Source organism: Capricornis sumatraensis, chromosome 1 (genome assembly GCF_032405125.1).
Source record: "Capricornis sumatraensis isolate serow.1 chromosome 1, serow.2, whole genome shotgun sequence".
NCBI lineage: Eukaryota > Metazoa > Chordata > Mammalia > Artiodactyla > Bovidae > Capricornis > Capricornis sumatraensis.
In genome coordinates, this window is record NC_091069.1 from 207400165 (window position 1) to 207412942 (window position 12778).

The window sequence follows — 12778 nt, forward strand, 5'->3', positions numbered from 1 at the left end:
AAATGATATTAAAAACTACTCATAAGATTAATAAATCATTATTAATATCTTGTATAACACATTATTAGATAAAGCAATTAATCTGTAAATCACCTTTGGGGAAAAAAGTACAGTTTACACTAGGTGCAGGATGATAGGAGAATGCAGGCCAAAGACCTAGCAGAAGGGAAATACTGCAAACTGGGTTCAAGTCATCCTGGGTAATTCCAGTGTTATACCTTTCAATTTTTAGAGGAATGAGGAATAGTTTCTGGTGATATTGACTTTTGTTTTTTCACTTATGAAAAGAATATGCTAAGGAAAAATGAATACACAAAATACACTCCCACTGAATCATTATTTTATTTTAAACAGCAGCCCTTCATTCTTAATATTAAAGAATTTTACTACAACAGGCTTCTAAAGTAATAAATTTAACCATGTCAGGATTAGAAGAGGGAAGTTATCTTAAAATATATTGACTGTGCAAACAGTGTGTATGAGTCAATGTTAAGATCATATAAATTAGATTTCAAGATAAAAAATATTATTTGGAATAAAGAATTTTATTGTCTGATGCCTACTTACGAGGAGGATATAAAAATCCTGAATTGTTATGACTTTAACCATATACTTCCAAAATGTTACTAATTATGACAAAGTAAACATATAAATCATACTGCATTTTATGAATGTATAATATATATGCCAATAAACATAAATGTGTTCTATTTTGAAATTTAATGAAGGAAATATTGCAGAATTTAGTGAAAACATTAGACTTGATCTAGATCGTGAAACTTAGCTCTAGCTATAATTAAAAGAAAAAAGAAGAAAGATCTCATTTATTAATACCTAAAACATGCTAGCTAATTAATTTACTCACTAATATGTAGTTCACACATTCTCACTGATAAAATTGTCCAAAGTGCTTTTTATGGATGAGTTTCAAGAATCTTGAAAACAATTTTTGTCATAATTTTACTGATGAGAAAACTGATATTCAGTTCAGTTCAGTTCAGTCACTCAGTTGTGTCCAACTCTTTGTGACCCCACGAATGGCAGCAGCCAGGCCTCCCTGTCCATCACCAACTCCTGGAGTTCACTCAAACTCATGTCCATCAAGTCGGTGATGCCATCCAGCCATCTCATCCTCTGTCGTCCCCTTCTCCTCCTGCCCCCAATGCCTCCCAGCATCAAGGTCTTTTCCAATGAATCAACTCTTTGCGTGAGGTGGCCAAAGTATTGGAGTTTCAGCTTCAGCATCAGTCCTTCCAGTGAACACCCAAGACTGATCTCTTTTAAGATGGACTGGTTGGATCTCCTTGTAGTCCAAGGGACTCTCAAGAGTCTTCTCCAACACCACAGTTCAAAAACATCAATTCTTTGGTGCTCAGCTTTCCTCACAGTCCAACTCTCACATCCCTACATGACCACTGGAAAAACCATAGCCTTGACTAGACGGCTATGGTTAACTAGATATTCAACTAGGGTTAAATGATACCTATTTCATACAGTTATCACAGCAGATCTTCAGGATGAGTATTATTGAACAAAGACTTTAAACACATCCCCCAAGAATGCCTGGTGAGTAGCTGAGTCAGAATTTATTTCAGATATTATTCATTGCATGATCTTGTGCTTTATCCATCATGTTGTACTCCCTATATAAGCAATTCAGCTTAAATTAAAGTGAGTATGATGTGTGAGGTATACTCAGAATCATCTGTCATAAAAAGCCACATTTCCTGGGGGAGATTTAAGTAACCTTATAACAATGAAAACTGGCTCATCTGGTAAAGAATCTACCTGCAATGCAAGATACCCACATTCAATCCCTTGGTTGGGAAGATCCCCTGGAGATGGAAATGACAATCCACTCTAGTATTCTTGTCTGGGAAATCCCAGGGAGAGAAGAGTCTAGTGGGCTACAGTCAGTGGGGTTGCAAGAGTCAGGCACAACTTAGCAACTAAAGCCCTAATCACCACCAATAATTATGAACAGGAAAAAAAAAAAAAAAAAAGAGAGAGATTTGGAGACTTGGTTTCCAATTTTACTTCCAATTTTGTGTATTTCCAATTCATTTTATTTTTAAAGACAGAACTTTTCTGTCTTCAAGCTCTGAAGCTACATTATAAACTTAAAATCTAATCAGGGAAATAAAATAATTATCCTCTATCAAATAATATGTCATTCAGTCACGTTCAACTCTCTGTGGCATCATAGACTATAGCCTGCCAGGCTCATCCATGGAATTGTCCAGGCAAGAATGCTGGAGTGGGTTGCCATTCCCTTCTCCAGGAGATCTTCCCAACCCAGGGATCGAACCCAGGTCTCATGCATTGCAGGCAGATTCTTTACTGTCTGAGTCACAAAGGAAACCACCAAATTTTAGTTAATTTATGGGATGACTTAGTTCCCAGACAAGTTTCAAAAGTAGTGATTCTCAAATGTTTTAATTTCAGGAACCTTGAAGCTCTTAACACTTCAAAATCTCAAAGAAATTTTGTTTATGTGGAATAAAATTGTTACAAATTTACATAGGTATTCATTTAAATGAGATATTTGAAAATAATTATCATTTAAAATAACAAAGTAAATATATTTAACCTATTTAAATATATTTTACTTTTAGCAATATATTTTATAAAATAATATTCTTTCCAAAACAAACAAAAAACATAGTAATAAGAAAGTCTTTGTTTTAGTTTGCCCAAACTCTTTCACATGTGGCTTAGTGATGTAACATTTGCTGTTACATCATTACTCTGAAGGTTTCAAAGTAAAAAATGACAAATAACATTCAGTACCATTATAAAAATCATTTGCCCTCAACCCCCTGAAAGGACCCTGGGCATTAACTCACTAAATGGGTGAATTTTCATGAAGAGAGAAAAATCCGGTCAGAATCAGGAAGGCTTCTTGAGACAGAATGTTGTTGTTGTTGCTTAGTCACTTAGTCATGTCTGACTCTTTGCAGCCTCATGGACTGCAGCACGCCAGGCTTCCCTGTCCTTCACCAACTCCTGGAGTTTGCTCAAACTCATGTCTGTTGAGTCGATGATGCTATCCAATCATCTCATCTTCTGTTCCCCCCTTCTCCTCCTGGCTTCCATCTTTCCAAGCATCAGGGTCTTTTCCTGAGTCAGCTTGGACTGCAAGGAGATCAAAGTAGTCAATCCTAAAGAAAATCAATCTTGAATATTCATTGAAAAGACTGATGCTGAAGGTGAAGCTCCAATACTTTGGTGACTTGATGCAAATAATTGATTCATTAGAAAAAATCCTGATGTTGGTGATGGAGAGGGAAGCCTGTTATGGAGTCCATGGTGTTGCAAAGAGTTGGACCTGACCTGAGCAATTAAACTGAACTGATAAATAGAAAAGAACTAATTTTAAAATGCATACATCCACGCATATATGTACACAGCATTCTATTCTTTAAGCGTGTTTTTTTTTTTTACTCCTCCCCCCACTAAAAGGCTGTGTTTTTAGAAATAATGTTCTAATCAACCAAAATGAAACTAACATATTGAACTCTGGGTTCAGATGCAAAGTGTCATGGAAATCAGCAGAAGAGAGTGTGCGTTTGTTGTGTTTTGAGGTTGGCTAAACAAAAACTCACTGAGAAGGTAAAAAGATGGCAATTTCTCTTAAAAGATAAAGCTTGAACTAAGGTTTTTCTTCTGCCTAAACTTGATGATTAAAAAAAGTTAGAATGAATATTTCTGTTTCACGATAGTTAGCATAAGTGATCAATCATAATGATATATCCCGTGTGTGTGTGTGTGTGTGTATCAGAAGCAATACAGCTACATGAAAGAGATTTACTGTAAATTATTGAATATTATTATTTTTTATGGCTTCCCTGGTAGCTCAGCTGGTAAAGAATCTACCTGCAATGTGGGAGACCTGGGTTGGGAAGATCCTCTGGAGGAAGGCATGGCAATCCACTCCAGTATTCTTGCCTGGAGAATTCCCGTGGACAAAGGAGTCTGGTGGGCTACAGTCCTCAGTGTCACAAAGAGTCGGACACAACTGAGAGACTAAGGACAACATATTATTATTTCTTAATTTTTTTGTTGAAGTATACTTTATATGGCTGGCTGGATTTTTAAAAGAATCATTGTCTCATTCATACATGATTGATAATGTGTAACTATAAAATGAATAAAAAAGATGTTGTCAAATCCTCTCCCAGGTTAACACTATGAATAAATTCTTCAATTGATAAATAAGAAATAAAAGGAATATGTTCAAAACCATTTCTCATTTTACTGAAACTTCCCATGATTGTTCCTAAAGCAATTTTAAATAAAACATATCATCTTACATTTTAATGGGAACATGATTGGTTGTTTTATGAGTCCCTTAAGAACTGACTCTGGAAATAAAACATTTGTAATATAAATATGATGATACTTTTATTTTTATGCTAACTTCTGCTGTAATAAACTAAGCAATACTATATAGTTTTTACATTTTACTCCTCTAAAAAATAATGCATTTTAATCTGTAGAATTGCTCTCTGTGCTGTTTTTCCTATGTATTTTCCTATGCATTTATGAATACATAACATAGTTGGAGACATATCACGTTAATGTCAAATAGTGTCAAATCAAAACATGCCACTTCTATCCTAAGAATTATCTGATACTAAAAAAGCTGTATTTTGGGATTTTTAATTTAAATGTATCTATGTATACATTTGTACATACAATTATAGCTAGGAAATTTATATTTAGGTAAGCTTCATACAATTTTGTCCTATAAAAATACTATTTTTTTGTGCTTCCCTGGTGGCTCAGTGATAAAGAATCTGCCTGCCAATGCAGAGACATATGTTTGATCCCTGATTTGGGAAGATCCTACCCACTGTGGAGCAAGTAAGTCTGTGCACCACAATTATTGATCCTGTGCTTTAGAGTCCAGTAGCCACAACTCCTGAACCTACGAGCTACAGCTACTGACGTTCAAACACTGTAGGGCCTATACTCTGTAACAAAAGAAGCCACTGCAATGAGAAGCCCAAGCACTGCCACTAGAGAGTAGCCCCTACTTGCTGCAATTAGAGGAAAAAACAGGTAGCAATGAAGACTGAGCACAGCCAAAATGCTATTTTATAACAGTATTACAAAAAGTGATAATGCTCAAATAATGCTCAAATTCATAGAGCAATTTTCTTCTCTGTACATATTAAAATTTAATTTTGTATTTCCAAACTCTACAAAGCAAGGGCAGTGCATTATTAGTCTCCATAAAAGATATAAAATCCTAAGAAAAAATATTTAAATAAACTATTCCAAAGTGACCTAATTAATTAATGGCAGAGACAAAAATTTACCTCCTGACTTCTAAGTACAAACTTTCTGAATGTATCATTTTTTCCTGATATAAACCATATTACCAGAAATGTCATATCTGAAGAAATATAATTTTTTAAACAACAAAAAAATATAAATGTGTGAAAATTTAAATAAACAATCTATCAAATAGTTAAATGAAACTCTACGTGTGATATGAAAAAAAGCCAGTATTTTTGTGTGTCCCTTTTTAATCTCATTATTAATTATTGAACAAATACAATTATAACAACAAAGAGCTGATACTCTTCTCACTAACAACAATAAACACCAGAAAACAGTGGAACACTATCTTCAAAATCCTGAGATCAGAGAAACAAACCAAAGGAGAACCTATCTAAATTTCATGTTCAACTAAACTACAATTCAAAAGTTTGTTTGAAATAAGTAATCTGTGGAAGACGATAGTAGGAAAAGACTAACAAAACCAAAAATATATGAAGATTTTACCATAGTACAATGTGTAGATGTTTGGTAACCCACAAATGTAAGTGTGTAAGGAAAAATCACAGCTTCAAGCCTATAAATAATAAAATCTATAAGAGAGTAGCAGATAGAAGTGAAGGGCATCTGACAAGTCCAAGAAGAGGAGAACCAACAAACTGCCAAGAAATGCATTTTAGAAAATTGTTTTGGGGTATTTAAAGGATCAACAGGGCATAAAAGTGGAAGGGAATTTTGTGCTCCTGTTCATGGATTCATGGCAAGTACTGAAAAAGCTGGAGAATATTGGTTCCCATAAATTCTTTAAACTAACAAACTAAAATATCCAACCTTGATAAAACTTCATGAACAGGAAAAACTGCTGAGAGTTGAAAGCAAAGAGATAAAGGAGCTATTGCACTAATAAGCCTGAAAAACTGTCCTCACATCTCTCTATCTTCGAATTTCAGGAAAACAATATCTCATAAAAATTAGAAATGAAAGTGTGCAAAGAAGATGTGCCCATAAACAGCTTAAAACTTAATCTAGTCCAAAAAAAGGGGGGGGCATTAAGAAAAATAAATGAGAGTAAAGAATTAAGTATTATAAATTATGTGATAATAGCATTGTAGGTATGTAGCTATATTTTCAAATATAATACTTCTCTTTTAGAAATACTAAAATATTGTGGGTGATAAATATTGACTATATGTTAATAATTAATGAAGCTGAGTGATAACAAATATGGCTTCATTATATTCTTGTTTACTTTAATATATATTTGAAATTTTTCAAAATGACAAATGTGTGTAAAATTTAGAGGAAAATTCAGATATTAAAAACAATTAAAATAGAAAAAAATGAATTTCGCTGAGGGTGCTAAAGTATTCAAAAGCTTTCTGAAAAAAAAAAGGTATTATATTCATATAAACATTTGCTGAAATAAAAGTTGATATTATCAGGGGAGTGTGTAATTTCCTCAGTTCCATCTCATCACAACAAAAATTTGAAGTGACAGATGTTAAAGCCCTCAGCGTGTCACAGCATTCGGACAGACCATGTCTCAGCTCTCAGACAGATCAGTGTTACAGTTCTTGGACAGATCGGTGCTACAGCTCTGTGTTACAACTCAGTTTTATTTAGAAAATAAAGGAAAATACAACCTGAAGGCATGAGGGCATGCTAACCCAAAAGACATGAAGAGACGAGAGAGACAGAGAGAGAGAGACCCTTGGCCCTTTGGCTCCGCTTTTTATGCTTTTTTTCTCCTCCCCCTGAGCCTGCTGCTGCTGCTGCTATGTCACTTCAGTCGTGTCCGACTCTGTGAGACCCCATAGACAGCAGCCCACCAGGCTTCCCTGTCCCTGGGATTCTCCAGGCAAGAACACTGGAGTGGGTTGCCATTTCCTTCTCCAATGCATGAAACGGAAAAGTGAAAGTGAAGTCGCTCAGTTGTGTCCAACCCTCAGTGACCCCATGGACTGCAGCCTACCAGGCTCCTCTGTCCATGGGATTTTCCAGGCAATAGTACTGGAGTGGAGTGCCATTGCCTTCCCCCTGAGCTTACCTTACATAAAATTGGGCTAGCCAGGAGTGCTATTTGTTCTACCTGAGATCCTCAGACCTTCCTTTGTTCTGTTTTTGTGGGCTTTTCCCTTCCTTATCTTTTAGCCACCGCCATTCTGGACTCTGTTTTCCTATTCTAACTACCTAACATTCCCCCCTCAAGAGATGGGAGGCCCAATTCTTTGGGAATAGGGGCGTCGAGGTCTTTCTGTCTACCTCCTGCTGAACTGGGATGGCGAGAGGCATTGGACCTCCCCATCTTGCTAGTCTCAGGCTTCAGAGTCCTTATAGCGGTGTTCATTTAAGGATGAGTGATATTTTCCGTGGTTGTCTGTAGTTTTATAGATCCTTGTTGAACTGGCACTGCATGTTGTAGCTTGTTGACCTGGTGTCACAGGTTTAGCCTCTATGGCCTGAAAATTGGAGACTACTGCATATCTGGCTCTTCTTTTTCCATCCAAGACAAAGCTACTTCTATCAGCGTACTAGATTTCCTCAGGATTGATCAGAAGATCTTCCAATAATCCCTCCTGGGATTTTGTGCAGTGGTCCAAGGTTTCTAGGCAAGAGTGAAAGGGGAGAGAGCCCTTGGCGGTAGGCAGGAGGGTGGTTGGGTTAAGAATCTCACAAGCGAATATAGTGAGGCCTGGATTTTCCATCAGCACTACTTGATATCTGAGAATTCTTTTATTGGACATCCATAAATGGCCTTTCCCATTTAGGAGTTGTTTTACTTGGTGGCTGGTAAAAATAGTTAGTTTGCCCCCAGAAGAGAGTTTTAAAGCATCTTCTATCAGGGCTGAAATAGCTGCAAGGTTTTGAAGGCAGGGAGATATTTCTTCCCAATAAGGGAGGAGGACAGTCAGGGTCCACTAGAAACTGGTGGGAATATATTTGTCCATCCCAGCAACAAAGTACTCAGGTGAATCTTTTTGTAATTGTTTTTCCTGTAGCACCCAAAATGGTACAGGTTTGGGAAGAGAAGCCTCCAAAGTCAGAGGTCAGGACAGAGTAGGTACCCCCCATGTCAACTAAGAAATTCTCAGACCTACCTACCATATCCAGTTGCACCCTTCGCTCCAACCCCATGATGGTTATCTGTGACAGATGGGCTGGCTGGAGTGGGCCACTTCAGTCTTGTTGAACCATCGTGAGGGAAGGCTTGGTGCTTGACCTTGAGGCTCTTGGGCCCTGAGGGCAGAGTGCTACCCAGTGTCCCAGTTGATGCCATTTATAGCAAGCCATTTTAGGAGACTTGTCATGGTTTGGACACTCTTTGGCCCAATGCCCCATCTGTCTTTGCATTTGCCTCATGCCTTGTCCTTCAAGGACTTGGGGGTTGCCATAGGGCTTCCCTGGAGGGCAGCCAGCATCTGAGCATGCCTTGTCTTTTTCCTTTTCTCCCTCTCCTGAGCCTTGGCCTCCTCCTCCTGTTCTCTGTTATAAAAGGTATTGGTGGCTGTCTGGACCATCTCATCTAAAGAGGCAGCAGAGTCCTGCTATTGTAGCTCTTGTAACTTTATCCTGTTGTTTGATGCACATCGGGACAGGAATTTTGTCCTTTAAAATCACCTGTCCCTCATAAGAGTCTAAGTCCAGATTGGTAAACTTTTGGAGGGCCTCTTTTAGCCTTTCCAGAAAGACAACGAGGTTCTCGTTGGGCTCCTGATTTATTGCTGAGACTGGGCACAATCCCACAAGTAATAGGCTTCCTTCTATTTCCATGGGTGGACTTCCTTAGGGGTAAGTGTTTCTGAAGTTTATCCTACCCAGTACTGTTGCAACCTGAGAGCCAGGTATCCCCAAGTCAGGGTGCAGATCCCCAGGCAAGCAGAGGCATGACAGCCTCCTGGAGATAGAATCCCAGGGAAGGGCAAGGTGTGACGACCTCCTGGGACCCCTGGACTGGAGGATCCCCAAGCAGGTTGAGGTGTGACAACCTTTTGAGCACAAGATCCCTAGGCAGGTCAAGGCAGATTGACCTCCTGGCACCTCCAGACTGGAGTTGGGCATCCCCAACGTCTCTGGAGTGACCAGTGCTGGGTAGGATTAAGGAGCTGTACTTTTAACTTATTGCCAGTTTGTTCACCTCAGATGGGAACAGATACCATGATGTAAAGCAATCCAAGCCTGTGCCCTGAGACTGGGAATCTGGTGAAACAGTCATCAGCCTTATCCTATTACTGCTCTAAGGGATTGTAAGTCACTGATTTCTTCCCATAGTCCTCCATAAGAGCAGGTTAAGGTGTCACCAATGGTAAACATTCCATTGTCAGAGAACCGCTTTAGGTAATAACAGAAGTAGTGAAAAAGGAGTGGGTTATCTGGCCCTTTTAGGTGCATTAAAGTATTTTAATAATGGGCTGGGTGGAGCAATGTTGCCTACAAGGGGTCAGGGTACTGGTTGTAGGAGTTAGTAATTGGCTTAGAACAAATTGGTAAGAGGAAACAGACCAGATATTCCATACAAGTGGAGTAGAGATTTGATTTGGGGGTATGTTTGTAACTTTAAGAGAAGGATGGTAAGGATTTGGGCCCAAATGGTCTATAGGGCTAACTCTGAAAGTGGCAAACATTATCCCTAGAAGCCCAATTGCCTTTTAAGGGATGCCAACAGATGGACTTCTAACAGGCATTGTGTTCCTGTCACCCACCCTAGCAGGTTCACTGAGAGATGCTGACGTTGCACATGTTGTAGGAAACATGGATGATGAAGACTTGAATATCTAGAGGGGCTGGATATTATACAGTATTTCTCTTCCAAGGGCCAACTATTTTCTGGTTGTCCCTCCAGAAGATTGTAGAGGAAACATTGTGGACCTGGATGGGGCTCAGGAAAAGGGAGTGAAACAGGAGGAAAGGGAGCAGAGGATAACTTTTGAAAGAATGACATAGGGCAAGGGCACAACATAAACCAATTAAAATCAGTTTGGTCCAAGATGACAAGTCAAATTCAAGTAAATCTTAATCTCCAATTTGTAAACTAAATGATACACCTAGAGGTGGCAGGACAGCTCCAAGTCACTGTCAATAGGTGGAGGAGTGGGTGGTGCCCAATGGTTGGGGTGATCTTCCCACTCATTAGCATATGAATTCACCCAGTTTGCAAAAACTAGCCAGACCTCATTCCCTGGCCAAAGCCCTTGCCCTCTGCAATGGCCCACACCTTGCAGTGTGCTCTTCTCTCTGAATCCTAACTAATCTACCTCTTACCTGTCACTGTGTCTCTCACTGAATTTTTGTAATGAGACATTATTGCCTGAGCTTCAGTAGGTCCTGAAGCCAGGCATCATGGGGTTTGGCTGGGCTCAGGTACCAGGAGAGAGGAGCTGAAGGACAGCAGGAAAAAGCAGTGAGAAAAATGTGCCAAGGAATCCTCCTCATAACCTGCCAGAAAATCTGCTAAATACCAGACCTGTGCTCACAGTTCTCATTGGCCTGATCCTTGGCACAAAGAAGATTAAGGACAGAAGAACCCCCACTGGCTTAGGTAACAGATACTGGGGTTCAGCAGATAGTGAAGCCTTTAGGACATACTGAGGAATAGCTTCTCCAGAGTCCCTCAATTGCACCCACTGCTGCTCACCTTCTTGCGGGGGGTTCAAGGAAACAAGAAACGAGAGATTGTAAAGGAATTAAGATTTTGTTAAGAATATGTCCCTCCAGCCATAAGAGTGAGGACCTCCTACCTTAATCGGAGGTCTTCTGGAATCTGAGACTGAGCCACATGAACTTTCTGCTGAGTTCGTTTCTCACTGTCCCAGTTTCCAGCACACTGGGCTTCTTGTCACTTCCCCTGCACTGGATTTTCTTCATGTTCCACTTCTACCGCAGGAGCTTTTGCTGAGTTGGGCTCTTGCTGTGCTTGATCTCCTTGTGGGGGCCATACTGAGGTTGTTTCAGCCAGGTTATATTGGACTCACAGCACCATAGTTGTCAGGGGAGTGTGAAAGTTCCTCGGTTCTCTCTTGTCACAACAAAATTTGAAGTGACGGACATTAAAGCCCTCAGCATGTCACACCTCTCAGACAGACCATGCCTCAGCTCTAGGACAGATCAGTGTTACAGATCCATGTTACAGTTCAGTTTTATTTAGAAAATAGAAAATAAAGGAAAATATATCCTCAAGGCGTGAAGGCATGCCTACCCAAAAGGCGTGAAGACAAGAGAGAGACACAGAGAGAAAGAGAGAGAGTGAGCAAAAGTGAGATATGTCCCTGGCCTTTTGGTTCCTTTATATATACATATATATTATATATATATATATATATATATATATATATATATATATATATATTTTTTTTTTTTCTCCTCCTCTTGAGCCTACCCTATGTATATTGGGCTAGCCAGGAGTGCTGTTTGTTCTACCTGAGGTCCTCGCTTAGGTCCTCGGACCTTCCTTTGTTCTATTTTTGCGGGCTTTTCCCTTCCTTGTCTTTTAGCCACCGCCATTCTGGACTCCTTTTTCCTATTCTAACTACCTGACAATACAAAGTTCCTCAAATAGGAAAAAATGATAGTGGATGAAGACAAAAAGAAAAAAAAAAAAAAAAAAGGAAGTGAGAATTAAGAATAAATTAAATTTCACATCATTTCTATTTACCAATATGGAAAAAGTCATAATATTTTTCAAATATAATATATTTTTATCTATGCTTTATTCAGGTGAAAGTGCTTGGCTTAATATATCATTTAAAGTCCTGTATGATCAGGCTTGTTAAGTTATAGGTAACTGTGTTAAGATTATTGCTAGAGATGTTTTCTAAGCATCTTTTCAGAAGTGTATGAGTCAGTAGGCCCACAGCAAAGAAGAGAAGAAAAGGAGCAAAACATCAAGGCTGTCACTATGAAACTTCTGAGTTGGTGTAGCACCTGGAAGTCATGGTATTTTCTGTAAAAACAACAACAAAACCAATGTATTAACACAATAACTTTGTATGCATATTAAGTGGCTCCAGTCCTGTCTGACTCTATGTAACCCTATGGATTGTAGCCCTCCAGACTCCTCTGTCCATGGGATTCTCTAGGCAAGAATACTGGAGAGGGTTGCCATGCCCTCCTTCAGGGGATCTTCCCCACCCAGCGACTGAACTCAGGTCTCTTATGTCTCCTGCATTGGCAGACGGGTTCTTTACCACTAGTGCCAGCTGGGAAGCCTTAACTTTGGATAGCATTGTACATTAACCACTAGCGATTTGAGTTGTCTAAATTATGAATTGTGGTATCAGATTGCCAATTTGAGTGTTAGCTCATGAATTTTGTGCCACATAATAAAAGTCAAATACTTATAAACCTCAGCTTTATCTCTCTTAAAATGAACGTTGACTAAAAAATATAGTCACAAAGTGAAAGTAATTTATTTGGTGGGAAGATATAGGAACTCAGACAGAGCCCAGGAGATAGGGTCTCAGTAGCTCTGAGAAAACTGCTCCAAAGAGGCAGGAGA